Below are 13,846 nucleotides of genomic sequence, written 5' to 3'. Positions count from 1 at the left end.
GCGGTGTTCCGTTTTGACTTCTAATGACTGTGCCAAGTACGGCTTAAATCGGTCTATAACCTGACATAGCTCCCATATAAACCAATCTTCCGAATTGACTTCTTGAGCCCTTAGAAGCCGTTATTTTTCTCCAATTTGGCTAAAATTTTGCATGTAGTGTTTCGTTATGACTTTCAACAACTGTGCTTAGTGTGTTCCGAATTGGTCTATAACCTGATACAGCTCCTATATTTTAGAAGAATCCATGGTGGTGGGTTGCCAAGATTCGACCCGCGCGAACTTAGCATGCTTTTACTTGTTTTTATACCCTCCACCATAGGATGGGGGTATACGAATTTCGTCATTCTGTTTGTAACACCTCAAAATATGCATCTAAGACCCCTTAAAGTATATATATTCTTGATCGTCATGACATTTTAAGTCGATTTAGCCATGTACGTCCGCCCGTCCGTCCGTTCGTCTGTCTGTCGAAAGCACGCTAACTTTCGAGTAAATCTAACTTCGGAGTAAATCTAGGCGGATGAAATTTGGCACAAATACTCTTTATTAGTGTAGGTCAGTTGGGATTGTAAATGTGCTAAATCGGTCCATGTTTTGATATAGCTGACATGTAAACCGATCTTGGGTGTTGACTTCTTGAACCTCTAGAAGGCGCAAATCTTATCCGATTGGAATGAAATTTTGCACGACGTATTTTGCTTTGATATCCAACAATTGTGCTAAGTATGGTTCAAATCGGTTCATAATCTGATATAGCTGCCATATAAACCGATCTTGGGTCTTGACTTCTTGAGCCTCTAGAGTGCGCAATTCTTATCCGATTTGAATGAAATTTTGCACGACGTATTTTGTTATGATATCTAACAACTGTGCCAAGTATGGTTTAAATCGGCCCATAACCTGATATAGCTGCCATATAAACCGATCTTGGGTCTTGACTTCTTGAGCCTCTAGAGGGCGCAATTCTTATCCGAATGGAATAGAATTTCGCACAACGTGTTTTGTTATGATACCCAACAACTGTGCCAAATATGGCTCAAATCGGTCCATAACCTGATATAGCTGTGATATAAACAGATCTGGGGATTTGACTTCTTGAGCTTCTAGAGGGCGCAATTCCTATCCGATTTGGCTGAAATTTTGCATGTATTTTATTTTTACTTTCAACAACTGTGTCTAATAAGGTTCAAATCGGTTCATAACCTGATATAGCTGCCATATAAACCGATCTGGGATCTTGACTTCTTGACCCCTAGAGGTCGCAATTATTATCCGATATGCCTAAAATTTTGTACGATGGATCCTCTCATGACCATCAACAAACGTGTTTATTATGGTCTGAATCGGTCTATAGCCCGATACAGATCCCATATAAATCGTTCTCTCTATTTTACTTCGTGAGCCCCAATGGGCCCAATTCTTATACAAATTGGCTGAAATTTTACACAGGTCTCCAACATATAATTTAATTGTGGTCCGAACCGGACCATATCTTGATATCGTTTTAATAGCAGAGCAACTCTTTTCTTATATCCTTTTTTGCCTAAGAAGAGATGCCGGGAAAAGAACTCGACAAATGCGATCCATGGTGGAGGGTATATAAGATTCGGCCCGGCCGAACTTAGCACGCTTTTACTTGTTTCTTTTTAATCCCTATTGTATTTATTAAAAATATAGTTTTTTTTTTAATCTTTGGGCATTTAATTTTTTATACATTTTGTTTGTATTTGAAAACAGAAAAAGTTGTTTAATTAATATTTTCTTATTTTATTTTTTTTTTATTTTTTTTTTTTTCATTAAAAAAATCATATATTTTTTTAAATTTATCAGCATGTTTTGATTTTAAATTTTTTGTTTTTTTTTTTTTTTGTTTTTTTCTTGTTAATGCTCGACACTGACACATATACTGCAATTAATTCATAATTTTCTTTGCAATATTCTTTTTATTTTCCTTGGTTTTGTGTCGAAGAATGCAATATTTTTGTGCAGGGTCACTATATGATTGTATTAATTAAATTATTTGCGAGACACCCATATGTTTTTTTTTTTTTAACTTAAGGTAGTAAGATATGATTTTTTGTCTTTGACATTATTGCATTTTGTTTCAAATTTGCTCAACTTGTCGATATTAGAGAATTAAAAAATATTTTGCTTATAACATTTTGTTAAAATTATTTTATTATAATTTTTTGTAAAATTTTTTTTAAAACCTTTGTTATTTCATTTTTCAAAAACTTTATTTTTCATAAGAAATTATTCGTTTTTTTTATAATTTTCTTCTATCACTTTATGAACCCTTTTTAAAACATTTGTTAATTAAGAGACCTTCGATTATCGATTTTTTTTCTTACACATTACATAAAACTTTTTTCCTTTTCGAATTTTTAAAAATTTTAACATTTATGATTTTTCATAATTAATAATTTCTTAAAAATTTCTTTCAACTTTTTTTTTTAATTTTTTTTAAAATTTGTTTTACTTTCTTCAGAACTCTTTTCTTTTCATAATGACATTTTTGTTAGTTGTGAATGCACATCCACCGTTACACCGTTTCAATGGGGATTTTTTACATTTTTGTCTAATATTTGCGAAAACCTTTATGAAACTGAAAACATTTGCAGAGCTTTTTTTTCCTTAGCCATGGGACGACTGCTAAGCCAATTCATTTAGAATTTTTCGCCATATTTCAGCTGTTTTCAAAAAAAAAAAACGTAGGTGTGTGTGCGTGTGTGTATGTGTGTGTGTGTGTGTTTGTGGAATCATATATAATATTATTAAAAGAAAAACAAATATAAGAAAAGCAAGCGAAAAACAGCATTAGACACCAAAAAAAAAATGAAAAAACATTAAATGTTAGTTTGGTCTCATCTTCTGCTTGGCCGTCTGCTATGGCCTGTCTGCATTGAAAAGGCAGCAGAACTGCCCACCAAAAGCTCAACAACAACAACAAAAAAACACACACACAACAAACGAATAGCACATATCTCTGTGAAGCGTCTGCTCCCCTTACCCCCAGATTATATTCTAGCCAGATCTATAAGTATATGCCCGCATTCCTAGGTCCCCTTGGGTTAAGCAGCAAATGATTCCCCGCATGATCTTGAATTGAAACATAAATTTTCAATACTTTTTCATTTGGCTACAGTGCGGGTACTTTTCATTATGGCCACTTTATTTGTTTGTTGTGTGCAGTCAACAACCTGATTTGTTTGCCGGTTGGAGACTGACATTTTTTATGGCTCTTAAGAAAATAGACAAATTTGAAAAATTATACTACAAGCCACCTATCAGTGAGTGATATGTTCCTACAAGGTAGCTGAAACGAAGGGTTACCAACTTTACCGTGGTATATATGTCAAACTAGAAATGACAGCTACATCGTATATGAATATGCATACAAGCCATCAAAAGAATCAGCTGAGTTAATTTAAAAGAAAGTTATTCGTTTTGGAATGGGGGCTCAAGAAGTAAAATAGAGAGATCGATTGATATGGGAGCTGTATCGGGCTATAGACCGATTCAGACCATAAGATCCCAGATCGGTTTATGTGGCAGCTATATACGGTTATGAACCGATTTGAGCCTTATTTGATACAGTTGTTAAAAGTAAGAATAAAATACGTCATGCAAAATTTCAGCCAAATAAAATAGGAATTGCGCCCTCTAGATGCTCAAGATGTCAAGTCCCCAGATCTGTTCATATGACAGCTATATCAGGTTATGAACCGATTTGAACCATACTTGGCACAGTTGTGGGATATCATAACAAAACACGTCGTGCAAAATTTCAGCCAAATCGGATAAGAATTGCGCCCTCTAGCGGCTCAAGAAGTCAAGACTCAAGATCGGTTTATATGGCAGCTATATCAGGTTATGAACCGATTTGAATCATACTTGGCACAGTTGTGGAATATCATAACAAAACACGTCGTGCAAAATTTCAGCCAAATCAGATAGGAATTGCGCCCTCTAGAGGCTCAATAAGTCAAGATCCCAGATCTGTTCATATGACAGCTATATCAGGTTATGAACCGATTTGAACCATACTTGGCACAGTTGTGGGATATCATAACAAAACACGTCGTGCAAAAATTCATTCAAATCGGATAAGAATTGCGCCCTCTAGAGGCTCAAGAAGTCAAGACCCAAGATCGGTTTATATGACAGCTATATCAGGTTATGGACCGATTTAAGCCAAACTTGGCACAATTGTTGGATATCATAACAAAACACGTCGTGCAAAATTTCATTCCAATCGGATAAGAATTGCGGCCTCTAGAGACTCAAGAAGTCAAGACCCAAGATCGGATTATATGGCAGCTAAATCAAAACATGGACCGATATGGCCCATTTACAATACCAACCGACCTACACTAATAAGAAGTATTTGTGCAAAATTTCAAGCGGCTAGCTCTACTCCTTCGGAAGTTAGCTTGTTTTCGACAGACAAACGGACGGACGGACATGGCTAGATCGACATAAAATGTCGCGACGATCAAAAATATATATACTTTATGGGGTCTCAGAGGAATATTTCGAGTAGGTACAAACAGAATGACGAAATTAGTATACCCCCCATCCTATGGTGGAGGGTATAAAGAGTAATTATGCAAAATTTCAAGCGCCTAGCTTTACTCCTTCGGAAGTTAGCGTGCTTTCAACAGACAGACGGACGGACAGACGGACGGACATGGCTAGATCGACATAAAATGTCGCGACGATCAAAAATATATATAGTTTATGGGGTCCCAGACGAATATTTCGAGTAGGTACAAACAGAATGACGAAATTAGTATACCCCCCCATCCTATGGTGGAGGGTATAACAAGTAAAAAGCCGTTATTGTTTTCCAAGCCACGTCCCTTGGTTCATGTGTGGTATTGTGTCCCCACCTAAGTGCCGGTGTTTATTAAACGCGAAAGCCGGGAAATGACATAGAAATGCTCCAACGTTTTAAAATTTTTCCCCAAATGCGCTACACATGTAACAACTTACCGCACCTATTCTGCATTAGTGAGCTGCATTAGTCCTTTGTGCCCCATTACGGTACCGAACTATACCGACCTCCTTCTCACTTCCATTCAGTAATAGCCTCTTCTTTTCATTATCCGTATCTCCCCATAGGATTTTCGTCATCTTACCGACCGTTTGGCTGTTCCACAGTATTCGGAAGGCTATGGGACAACCAAGTTTACTGACGGCAGTCCTCTGTCTGCACTTTTATTCCCCCCTATTTCGCTATGGCCAGGCACCGAAACGATGCGGATCGTACCATCCTCAGCGAAGTCGTTAATCTCCTTCTTACACTCCAAGACTGTTCGTGACCTTACCGTTCTGGTTGTTATCTGCTCTGATGCACAGTTGACTGTCCGTAAAGATGTTCACACTCGACGTCCGCAAGACCGTACCAGTGATGTCAACAATTTACCAACAAAAAGTGTAATATAAATTGTAAAAATATCACCCATTTCGTTGATATCCGAACTTCTCCATATCTGGTGTACTTTCTGCAGTAGCGTGTCGGAATCGTGTGCCATATATAGGGAAAGCCAAACCGTAATGAGACTGGCTGGCTACTACTGAATCATTAGTGCTTAGTGAAGAAAAAAGGCTACTCTTTGTACCAATGAAGGATCTGTGTCTCCCAATACCCGGGCCCTAGAGTAGTTTAAATCAAGGAATTTTTAGTCTACGAACCATTTCTTCACACACCCATGGTTCCTGGATAAGAACCATGACAAAGCTTCCTGCCATCAGAAGGATCCTCAGTGCCGCAGTAGCGGTTTTACAATGGAGAAGACTTATCTGCAGAAACCAGACCATAATCGGGATTCAAAATTGCCACCAGTGTTGCGTTTGCCTTGTCCTCCGAGTTCGGTAGGAGTTCATCATCACAAGATCCATTCGATTTTGCCATGATGAGTTTCATTAAGCATCCAGGGGCAGTTGAGAAGGCAGTTGAAGCACTCTTCCTCAGGACACTGGACTCTTGGGGTGAGGACGATTCCTCCTTAGATGCTTCACTAGCTGCTGCTGTTGTAGTACCTTATGAGTTACCTTCTAACCCGCAGGCGCACACCTTGAGTCCAATGCAGCCGGATTACCCACCTACACAGGGTGACCCCTTCCCCTACTACTCTTATTTTGATCGTCGCAAGGGGATTTTCAGTCTCCTGCAATCCTCCACACTTTAGAAGTGTGGTTGATAGTTCCTCAAACAAGTGTTCAACAACAAGTGCTAAGTCGTCTTCTGACTCCCAACCCCACCGCTTTTATACACCTTTAGCTTCAACTTGTTGTATCCTTAAGATACAACCCCTTCAGACTTGTTGAGGTCTACACAGCCGACTTGTTGAGGCCTACGAAACAGCCGAAATTTAGCACACATACTGCATGTGTATGGAGGCCACCGTAGCGCCGAGGTTAGCATGTCCGCCTATGACGCTGAACGCCTGGGCTCAAATCCTGGCGAGACCATCAGAAAAAATTTTCAGCGCTGGTTTTCCCCTCCTAATGCTGGCAACATTTGTGAGGTACTATGCCATGTAAAACTTCTCTCCAAAGTGGTGTCGCACTGCGGCACGCCATTCAGACTCGGCTATAAAAAGGAGACTCCTTATCATTGAGCTTAAACTTGAATCGGACCGCACTCATTGATATGTGAGAAGTTTGCCCCTGTTCCGTAGTGGAATGTTCATGGGCAAAAATTTGCATTTACTGCATGTCTCCGATTGCCATCAGCCTCATGACATTTACCAACCTTCCAGTTGCTGGTTGAAAGATTGGGATTGCAGTCAAATATTGGTTGAGGATCTGAAGGACTATTTGGTATCCATGCGTGTGACAAAAAGCACATTCGTTTACCAGAAAAGTCCGATGGTCTAGGCAACTTATAGATATGCGAAACAAAAACAAGGACGATCTAATTCTCATGACTCGAACCAAGTGTCTTGGTCAAAAGCCTGGCAAACCAGTCGTGCAGCCTCTCCACCATTCGAGGTCTCTATAGCAGAAAACATGCTGCGGCCTGAAATTGCCACCTCGGCTTTTGGGTCTTTGAGATCTATTCTAAGCCTACAATAGGGCTCTGGATATGCCGCTCCATTAGAAACAGACGCAGAACATCACCCACCTAGCAGATAACTTGCAGCTAACTCCTAAATAGCCGAAGTTCTATAAAATATCACCAGCATTAATGTGGCTTTCGATTCCATACCTTTAAGGCTGGCTTTCAATAACGATGTCTATTTGTCTCAGGCTAAATTTATTCATAGCTTGCATCGGGTAGTGTTAACCAAAACTTCCCCAATACCACAAACCCATAGTGTATTATTTTCATTACCATCTACCGCCACCATGGCCACTCATAGACAGCTATTCCTCATAAATGCCCTTTACCTTCGCTTGATTTGTTGTGTTTAAAACGTAAATAAAAATACCCACCGACGAGAGATGGTTACGGTGTTAGTGCTGGCGACGGTTGTGGTGGCGCATGAACAAGGAACAAAAATAAGAAGAAAAAAAATAATTTTCTTTGTTTATATTAAACAATGTTTTGTATCATTTTTCTCTTTTCGATTATTGTTTATTGTGTTGAAATATCCTACACTCAAAAGCCCATCAACACTAAAACCCCAGAGGCAGGCAGGCAAGGAAACAAGCCAAAAGAATCAAGAAGGCCAGAAAAACAGAATAAATTTGAAAATTAAGAAAAGAAAAAACAAGTAAAAGCGTGCTAAGTTCGGCCGGGCCGAATCTTATATACCCTCCACCATGGATCGCATTTGTCGAGTTCTTTCCCCAGCATCTCATCTTAGGCAAAACAAGTTATAGTCCGATTCGAACCATAAATGAATGCTGAACATTGTAGAAGCCATTATGTAATATTTCAGTTCATTCGGTTAAGAATTGCGCCTTGTAGGGGCTCAAGAAATCAAGATCCCAGATCGGTTTATATGGCAGCTATATCGGGTTCTATATCGATTTACGCCATTCTTAGCACAGCTATTGGAAGTTATAACAAAACTCCTCATGCAAAATTTCAGTCAAATCGGATGAGAATTGCGCCCTCTAAAGGCTCAGGAAGTCAAGACCCAAGATCGGTTTATATGGCAGCTATATCAAAACATGGACCGATTTAAACCAAACTTTGCGTAGTTATTGGAAGAACTACCAAAACACTAAGTGCAAAATTTCAGTTAAATCAGACTTCAATTGCGCCCTCTAGAGGCTCCAGAAGTCAAAACCCAAGATCGGTTTATATGGCAGCTATATCAAAACATGGACCGATTTAAACCAAACTTTGCGTAGTTATTGGAAGAACTACCAAAACACTAAGTGCAAAATTTCAGTTAAATCAGACTTCAATTGCGCCCTCTAGAGGCTCAAGAAGTCAAGATCCCAGATCGGTTTATATGGCAGCTATATCAAAACATAGACCGATTTAAACCATACTTAGTGGAGTTGTTGGAAGTGCTACCAAAACACTACGTGCAAAATTTCAATAAAATCGGACGAGAATTGCGCCCTCTAGAGGCGCAAGAAGTCAAGACGAAAGATCGGTTTATATGGCAGCTATATCAAAACATAGACCAATTTAAACCATACTTAACGTAGTTGTTGGAGGTGCTACAAAAACACTACGTGCAAAATTTCAATAAAATCGGACGAGAATTGCGCCCTCTAGGGGCGCAAAAAGTCAAGACCCAAGATCGGTTTATATGGCAGCTATATCAAACCATGGACCGATTAAAACCATATTTAACGTAGTTGTTGGAGGTGCTACAAAAACACTACGTGCAAAATTTCAATAAAATCCGATGAAATTCACGCCCTCTAGAGGCTCAAGAAGTCAAGACCCAAGATCGGTTTATATGGCAGCTATATCAAAACATGGACCGATTAAAACTATACTTAGCGTATTTGTTCGAAGTGCTACATAAACACTACGAGCAAAATTTCAATAAAATCGGACGAGAATTGCGCCCTCTAGAGGCTCAAGAAGTCAAGACCCAAGATCGGTTTATATGGCAGCTGTATCTAAACATGGACCGATTAAAACCATACTTAGAGTAGTTGTTGAAAGTGCTACCAAAACACTACGTGCAAAATTTCAATAAAATCGGACGAGAATTGCGCTCTCTAGAGGCTCAAGAAGTCAAGACCCTAGATCGGTTTATATGGCAGCTATATCAAACCATGGACCGATTTAAACCATACTTAGCGTAGTTATTGGAAGAGCTACCAAAACACTATGTCCAAAATTTCAGTCAAATCGGACGAGAATTGCGGCCTCTAGAGGCTCCAGAAGTCAAGACCCCAGATCGGTTTATATGGCAGCTATATCAAAACATGGACCGATTTGGCCCATTTACAATACCAACTGACCTACACCAATAAAAAGTATTTGTGCAAAATTTCAAGCGGCTAGCTTTACTCCTTCGAAAGTTAGCATGCTTTCGACAGACAGACGGACGGACTCACATGGCTAGATCGACTTAAAATGACATGACGATCAAGAATTTATATACTTTATGGGGTCTTAGATGCATATTTCGAGGTGTTACAAACCGAGTGACGAAATTAGTATACCCACCATCCTATGGTGGAGGGTATACAAATCAACAGAAAATCTGAGACATACTCGTTCAACACACACGAGCATATTTCAATTATAATCGGATTATAAGAACGAAACAACCTGGATAGCCTGCCTTGCTTTGCAAAACATAATGCCCCATTGGGTATACCGACTTGGAAAAGAAAACCCCTATTCATTACTATTTTGTTTATTTATTGGGTCATGCCAAGTGTTAAAATAGCTTGAAATTTAACTAATGTTAAGACGCTGCAACTAGGGAAAGTGGTATGTGCACCATGTTATACCTCTTGGTTACACCCAGAAGTATAGGGTCAAAGTTACCACAACGAAGAGGGTATAAAATATTGGGCCACACTGTGTTCTTTACCATTTACAAAATAACGGCTCTCAATAATTTACACACATTCCATTTTCATTACTTTTCTTAAGGTGTAGTTGAAGCTACCCCCCAAGAAACCCCCCTCATTTTCCTTTTGTATTCCCTCCCAATACGTCACTCATATACCGGGTTAAGCAAATTCAAATTGAATTCATTTCTTGTTAAATAAATTACAAAAAAAAGAAGAAATAAAAAATGTTTAGATTAGCATCATTATGAAGAGTGAGTGAGTGCTAGGTGTCACTATCATCACTTCAAGGCGGTAGGTAAATGAGTCTTGGGTGGGGTGAGACTGGTGTCAAGGTGAGGACTATACTTGGCCACGTTTGGTTTTTTGCTTTTGACGATGTTAATTAAACGGTAAACAAATAAATTTATTGAAAGATTGAATTTAACACTTTTGAAATATCCCCCCCCCCCCTCCCTCTCTCTCTTTCTCTTTCTCCAGTGCTCCAATAATAAACAATAATGATAGCAATAATAAAATTAACAAAAGCAATAACAATAATGTAAACGAAGAATAAAAAATAAAAAAAAATGTTTTAAAGCAAAAAAAAAAATGGAAAAACATTTTTTGACATGTGGTCTAGGCATTAGAATGGGTTTAAAAAATAATTTAAATTTATTCAAAAATTGTAGATTTTTTAGAGTGCGAACTATACTTTTTAGATAGATGAAGACAAAAACAAATATTATTTAAATTTATAAAAACAACAATTTTTCTTTATATACTTAGTTAACTTTGTTTCTAAACGTTTTTGAATTGATATAAACTTTTCACTTGCACACCGTACGTATACTTAATAATTAATTCGCGTGACGTATACGTAATACTTATTTTAAAAATGTTGTTGGTAACATATGCAGGAAATTTTATTTGTCAATTCATAAAATAAGGCAACCATGACGCCTAAATTAGCATAGCAACTATGCTATGCTGCTAGAGAAAAACCATGTATGATTGTCCTTTTATTCTCAAAATCTAGGCTGCTGAGTATAAACAAGTAAAAGCGTGCTAAGTTCGGCTGGGCCGAATCTCATATACCCTCCAAAATGGATAGCATTTGTCAAGTTCTTTGCCCGGCATCTCTTCTTAGGCAACAAATGATATAAGAAAAGGTTTGCTTTGCTATTAGAGCGATATCAAGATATGATCCGGTTTAGACCACAATTAAATTATATGTTGGAGACCTGCGTAAAATGTCAGCCAATTCGAATAAGAATTCCGCACTTTGGGGGCACAAGAAGTAAAATAGAGAGATCGATTTATATGGGAGCTGTATCGGGCTATAGACCGATTAAGACCATTATAAACACGTATATTAATGGTCATGAGTATGGTCCGTTGTACAAAATTTCAGGCAAATCGGATAATAATTGCGACCTCTAGAGGCTCAAGAAGTCAAGATCCAAGATCGGTTTATATGGCAGCTATATCAGGTTATGAACCGATTTGAATTATACTAAGAACAGTTGTTAGAAGTGATACTAAAACACTATATGCAAAATTTCATTCAAATCGGATGAGAATTGCGCCCTCTAGAGGCTCAAGAAGTCAAGACCCATGATCGGTTTATATGACAGCTATACCAGGTTATGAACCGATTTGAACCATACTTAGCACAGTTGTTAAAAGTGATATTAAAACACTATTTGCAAAATTTCAGCCAAATCTGATAAAAATTGCGCCCTCTAGAGGCTAAAGAAGTCAAGACCCATGATCGGTTTATATGACAGCTATACCAGGTTATGAACCGATTTCAACCATACTTAGCACAGTTGTTAGAAGTGATACTAAAACATTATGTGCAACATATCATTCAAATCGGATGAGAATTGCGCCCTCTAGAGACTCAAGAAGTCAAGACCCAAGATCGGTTTATATGGCAGCTATATCAAAACATGGACCGATATGGCCCATTTACAATACCAACGGACCTACACTAATAAAAAGTATTTGTGCAAAATTTCAAGCGGCTAGCTTTATTCCTTCGGAAGTTAGCGTGCTTTCGACAGACAGACGGACGGACAGACGGAAGGACATGGCTAGATCGACATAAAATGTCGCGGCGATCAAGAATATATATACTTTATGGGGTCTCTGACGAATATTTCGAGTAGTTACAAACAGAATGACGAAATTAGTATACCCCCCATCCTGTGGTGGAGGGTATAAAAACAAATGTGGACCGATCATGGCAATATGGGACTCAAATGAAAGGTACTCTAGAGTAGTACCTTCAAATAGGCATATAATGACAATATGGGACTCAAATGAAAGGCATCCGGGATAAGATTACGAATATGACATAAAAAATTATGTCTAAGTATTTGCGGGTCGCCCCACCACCAAAAAGCTCTAAGAGGGCCTCAACAATAATTTTCAAAAAATACCATATCTCGCGTATTAAGCGAAATTTTCTTGGCACACTTACATTAAACTAAAATCAAAGATGTGGTATCTAAAGCGCCCAGGAGGGCCGCCAAAACCAGCCAAACGGATTTATAGACCAATCACTATAATATGGATATCAAATTAAAGGTATTTGAAAGAAGAAAACGAATCTGATATCCAATTGTGGGACTAAAAAAAAAAACCCTCAAATCGGAAATATTTACCGACCATGGCAGTATGGATCTTAAATGAAAGGTCTTTGGGAGTAGAGCACGAAATTGACTTCCACATTTGAGACCAAGTCTCTGGGGATCCACGACACCCTTAAACAGGACTTTTACTTATTGGGGTTTAAATAAGAGGTATTTGAGAGTAGAAAAATCCACAGGAAAATTTGAATAAATTTTCAACAGAAATTTCCAAATTTAGTGTACTTTTCTCCAACATTGCACTATCGGGCACAGAGTGGGTCGGGCTCAGCTACTTTTTATGTAAAAGAAGAATTTCTTTGAATTTTTCAAAGAATATTCTTTCTTCTCTTGTTTCGGTGGTATCACAATACACAAAATTGTCTAAATTTCTATGCTTGCAGAGAAACTTAAAAACCTTACCAATACCATACTTCAATGTAAATTTTTCCACGAAAATCCCTCCAGGGACAGAGCAGCACTTTTTTCGTATCAATTAATCATGACTTATTCAAGTACTTAGAATAATAGAAAGGATCCTCCTACTTAAAAACAAGCTCGATAGGCTGGCATCAACATCTTTTGTGGTGGAATTTGGCAATGCAAAGGTGCCCATAATAATGACACTTGCTGATACGCGTTCATCAGTAAGAATAGGAAAGAATCTCTCCGAACCATTTAATACCAAACGAGGTTTCAAACAAGGAGGCAGTCTATATCCTGTTGGAGAAGATTATACGAGATGCAGACGTGAATAGATATGGCACACTTATGACAAGAGAACACATCCTACCCGCCTATGCCGACGACATCGATATGATGATATCGGTCACCGGAAGTAGTAACTGCAGCCTTTGAAAGAATCTAAAGAGAGTCAGTGAAAATGGGTCTGGCAGTAAAGGGAGATGAGACGAAATGGATGGTTTCAACTGCCAAAAAGCCTTGCACAACCGAGCAGAAAATTGGGAACCACAACTTTGAAAAAGTCAGCAAATTTATCTACCTCGGCAATGCCGTAAACGAAACCAAGGACACCAGTTTTGAGATTAAGCGAAGAATATTGCTGGCAAACAGATGCTATGGTTGCCCAAAAAGTAATTGCGGAAAAAATGGATTGTTTACAACAACGTTAGTCGAAAACGATCATGGTATAAGCATGGTGAACCAGCTCAAACCACTTCAAAGGCTGATATCCACCAAAAGAAGGTTATGCTGTCTGTTTGGTGGGATTGGAAGGGTGTGGTATATTTTGAGCTGCTTCCAAGGAACCAAACGATTAATTC

General features: G+C 38.4%; 1 protein-coding gene across 8 annotated transcripts in view; it reads right to left on the bottom strand.

Annotated features, from left to right (window-relative positions):
* LOC106094168 (chloride channel protein 2) overlaps positions 1-13,846 on the bottom strand; it is a 140,316-nt gene that overhangs the window by 61,755 nt on the left and 64,715 nt on the right. For 2 of the 8 annotated variants that reach the window (XM_059362347.1, XM_059362354.1), the window contains exon 1: positions 2,480-2,606. The exons of the other annotated variants lie outside the window; for them this stretch is intronic. The gene's annotated coding sequence lies outside the window, so the exon portion shown is untranslated. Of the gene's footprint in view, positions 1-2,479; positions 2,607-13,846 lie in introns of those variants that run through there. 8 annotated transcript variants of the gene reach the window in all.

Source organism: Stomoxys calcitrans, chromosome 2 (assembly GCF_963082655.1).
Source record: "Stomoxys calcitrans chromosome 2, idStoCalc2.1, whole genome shotgun sequence".
Taxonomy (NCBI): Eukaryota; Metazoa; Arthropoda; class Insecta; order Diptera; family Muscidae; genus Stomoxys; species Stomoxys calcitrans.
This window is presented reverse-complemented; position numbering and strand designations above follow the sequence as displayed.